Here is a 4610-nt window from a genome sequence, read left to right on the forward strand (position 1 = left end):
TCATAGTCCTGTTACCATGGAATATTTCTACCCCCTCGCATTTAGTGTAGACACTTAGACGCTTGTACACGCACACACAGTCAGTATAGAACAGATTCTGTCCGAGAGTCCTTCTTTTATGGATAACATAGTTCTTTAAACATAGGATGTTAGATATGATTTGGGACTAGGTTGACTTGACCCCCCAGACTTCTTGTCTCCACATGTAGAGCTAAATGTCAAGTCCCCTTCACCCCCTAGTTACACGTCAATTACACGTCATACTGCTGCGCGCGCATCTATGCCAAGTATTATCTTATAGATCCACCTATAGGTGACATCATAACCAATTATGTTCCTTTTTACTCCTTGTTCCACCCATTTTTCGGTTACGCAGACAACTCGTCATTTTCCTTATCAATTGTTACGCCTATTGCATTCGCTTCATTGTAATGTATGTACTATACTATAAAAGTCATTTCATGTCAATAATGTATGTACTTCACTTCCTGAACCCCCGTGGTGATGGAACTTGGAGCATCCGATTATAATCGATTATTGGAATAAAGCCCATTCCGAACCTCTAATACCACGGATTCTGCCTCTCATTTTACTGAGCTATTTTATTATGTTTCTGTATCAAATTCAGTCCTGGTAAAGGAAAATTATTTACCACAGTGTTCAAGGCGACGGCACTAAGACCCGGTGTCCGGGGGGGGGTCCACATGGTGTGTGAAGAGGTAGAGAAGGCGGGGCAGACATTCCAGGAAGCCGGTTCTGCTCCGGGGTGGTTATTCGGATACCGCCGGACGGATTTTTGGTCTCGTACCCGTTTTGCTTTGGCATCATTGCAGTTTCGGGGACCTGTCTGCAAGTTCACTGTCAGCGCTCCACGTTTTTGCCAGATTGCAGCGCAACCCACGGCGGTAAGGAGTTTTGGGGAAGGGGAGGTCGAACAGAGTGGGTGTATGGAGCAGGAGCTTACAGCGATAGCCTCAGATATCCCTTCAAGAGAAGGGGGAGTATCAGTGCTGTGTCTGGACCACGAGCAGGAGCAGAGGCAGAGGCAGCAGCAGGGCGTAAAAACGACTATCTTACTGAATATTGACTCTTCGAACAGTCCTGCTTCTGCCATCATTAAATCTAAAAAAGCCCGCGGAAAACACCTATCAGTATTAACATCACCAGTGAAGAGTCATAGAAACCGATATCTGCTAAAGTCGCAGCAGGAACTGTGCCCGAAGGGTAGACTGGATTCAGCTGATAAAGAGCTTCTGATGCCTCAAAACCTCAGTAAGGAGAAAAAAGTAGGTAGCATTAATAAGGGAAAAGCGTTGAAAGGTGGCCAACAGTTCCAAAATAGTTCACCCTCACTCAAGTCTTTTTTTAAAATAATGGAGAGGGTCGCTAGTTCTGGTCCGCAGATGGATAGAGATACAGTGGCTGAAGGGACCTCGGGTCCCCCTATTACTATAGAGAACAGATTTGCGCTTTTGGAGGGCTTGCCTGATAACGGGGGCGAGGAGGTGAGGGCAGGTAACACTCTTGATTCAGGTTAGTTAGCGGAGCAGTTAACAGGCAATTTTATAGTCAGTCCCCCTTCTCCTTCTCCTTTTCCTCAGACTATACGTGCCTTACAAGCTCTGCAGGCTCCGCAGATTCCTGCGAAGGAGATGGTCCCTATGCCCCAACCACCTATAACAGAGTGCAGTATTTATGGCCACCCCAAGAACTTAGTTCAGTCAGACGCTTCGGTACAGGGGGATAGGCAGAGATCTGAGAGCCCGGATGTAGACAGGCTGGGAACTCTCTTTCAGTCACTGAGGGGGGACCTAATGTCTAAATTTGAGATCTCAGAAAATAATCAAAAAGCTATCCAGGATAGGTTTGATTCATTGGAGTCCAGACTGGATGACCTTGCTACTCGTACAGGAAACTTGGAGCTGAAAGTCACCGCTTTATCCGAGTCTGCTCAGGGGAACGCCAAAGACATTGATATTCTAAAAGCTCAAAATAGGACCCTCTCCATGGATTTGGAGAGATTAGAAACGCAAGCCCGCAAAAACAATCTTAGAATCCTGAAGATACCCGAAGGGGAAGAGCAGGAGGACATCAAGGGGTTTGTTTGTAAGCTACTTAAAGAGGGAGTCCTAAAAGATCGGCACGATATTGACCTTGAGACTGAGATACAACGGGTGCATAGGGATCCTTTCAAGTTACATACGGATAGGAAGGCACCCAGGAAGATTCTTGTTAACTTTCTGTCTTACAGTGTCAAGGAGCTGATTTTAAGCAGATGTCTATCCCGCTCAGTCCTTCAATATCGGGATAATCCATATCTTATTCGATCTGATATAGGGGGGAGAACAGCTCAGAGGCAGTGGGAACTGGGTTCCAGAATGCCGGAGCTAAGATCACACGGAGCACAAGTTCAAATGAGGTTTCTTGCCCTATTAAAAATCATGTGGCGGAACAAAATGTACAACTGCAGTCTGCCGGAGGATGTGGATGATCTTTTATCTCAGATGAGACCGAAAAAATAATAAGTAAGATTAAAATTTGATTGGGGATGTGAATACATGAAGGAGAATGAAGAAGAATATATGTACACTTATGGACATTATAAGAAAGGTGCAAAGTAGTGATGCCACAAGTTGCTGGAGGGGGGGGTGAGAATAAAGAAGAGGTTTAACCTCTTCAGCGCTGCGCGGATTCCCGCGCGGTGCTCAAAGATCTGAGCGCGGGCGGGGCCATGACGGAACGGTTCCGTCATAAGCACAGCCCAACCGACGTGCATGACGGAACCGTTCCGTCATCGGCGTCGAAGAGGTTAAAATAAAAAATAAAAACAATAGGGGGGCACATAGAAACAATATTTATTCTCACTGTGTAATATCTCTATACCATCAAATTATGTCACTTGGTTCAAGGTGAACCACATAGCTGGGGTCGTCCTTCGGGGTTTCCTAAAAGGCGGTCCTTTCCCCAGGTATGAGGGGAGGGTTCCTCGGGGGGAGGTGGGGGGTCACTGGGTGGAGGGGAAAACAGGAAAAATTGTCCTCACATGCAATCGAGCCATTATAAGTTTCCAAACTCGGGATGTTAGGTGAGTACAGGTCGGGCCATGAGTAGGGCAACAAGTATAAAAATTCTCTCCTGGAACGTGAATGGTATAGGGGGAGGGAGAAAACAGTCCAGGGTGCGTGAATACTTAAAAAATTCGGATGCCCATATTATTTTATTACAAGAAACTCATTTGGAACTGAACCTGTGTAAAATGATATTTGTTGGAGAAGGGTGGGTTCAGGAGATCCTGTGCTCAAGGCAGAAAGGGATTACCAGAGGAGTAGCATTGATTGTCGGGGCAAACAGAGGGATCAGGGTATTGAAGTGGGATACTGACCAGTTAGGTAGGTGGCTGGTGGCATCCCTCTCGATATGTGGTACTTTGTGTACGTGTGCTATTTACTACGGTCCGAATGAAGATAACCCCGGTCCTCTTTTGAGATTAGCGGCCGGACTATTAGGGACATCGGCCCCAGTAATTCTTGGGGGGGATTTTAATCTGGTATTTGATCAGGCCTTAGATCGAACCTCCAGGGCAAAGTATCGAACGCCCTCTAAAATGATCTCAGCTCTGGGAAATATCATGAGAGACTTTAATTTGCTGGATGTGTGGCGATCTAAATATGGTGCAAGGAGAGGATACTCATTTTACAGTAAAAAATATAAACAGTTCTCCAGAATTGATTACTTTCTACTAGATCAATGATTGCTCGCTGATATAACCTCAGTGAGCCATACTCCTGTAGGGATTTCAGACCATTCTGTAATAGAATTAGTCTTTCTGTTGAGCTCTAAACCAGTAGAGTCCAGGTGGACGTTAGATAGGACACTTCTTGTGGATGATAATGTAAAAGTAGAACTAATAGAGAAAATTAAGGAGTTTTTTATATTTAACATTGGTTCCTCCACAGATCAAATAGTTTGGGAGTCCTTTAAGGCCTTTCTTCGCGGATTGTTGAGTTCATTAATAAGTTATAGGAGGAGGGAGGAGCCTAGCGCTTGACCAAGATGGCCGCGTGAGCTTAGAGCTCCCCTCCGTCGACTATCCTGTCTCTAATCCTGATGGTATGCATGGCACCGTGTTGCTGAGTTGTCAGGGAGGCGATTGATGCTACCCGCGGTCGGATCACCCATCGGGAACCGGACTTACGACTGGCGGAAGATTGCGGCCTAACTCCCGGGGATGCCAGGGGCTAGAGTTGGCAGGATGCCCGACTCCTAGTTGATCAACAACGGCCTGGCGAGGTGTGAACTGTCGGACGGAGGTCCTCGCACTTTCACTTTCGATTTCGTTCCCTTTGTCTGCCCGGACACTGTAGAGCTCTGGGTGGCTTTATTACCCCAAGGACGCTCGGCGGGCTGCTCACTCCTTATCCCTCTCTCTGAGAGGGAACAGTCTTAACTGCACTGGACTGCCCGGAGTCCATTATGTCGGGCAAAGCAGAAGGGGATCGGCTGAAGACTAAGTCCACCAGGCGGGGAACGTATTCCCAGGTCAACAGTATGGATCGCTACGCCCTCCTGAAAGCATCGCCGAGTGGATCGAGCCAGGCGCCGGATGCCCA

The sequence above is a fragment of the Triturus cristatus genome, chromosome 1_2 (genome assembly GCF_964204655.1).
Source record: "Triturus cristatus chromosome 1_2, aTriCri1.1, whole genome shotgun sequence".
Taxonomy (NCBI): Eukaryota; Metazoa; Chordata; class Amphibia; order Caudata; family Salamandridae; genus Triturus; species Triturus cristatus.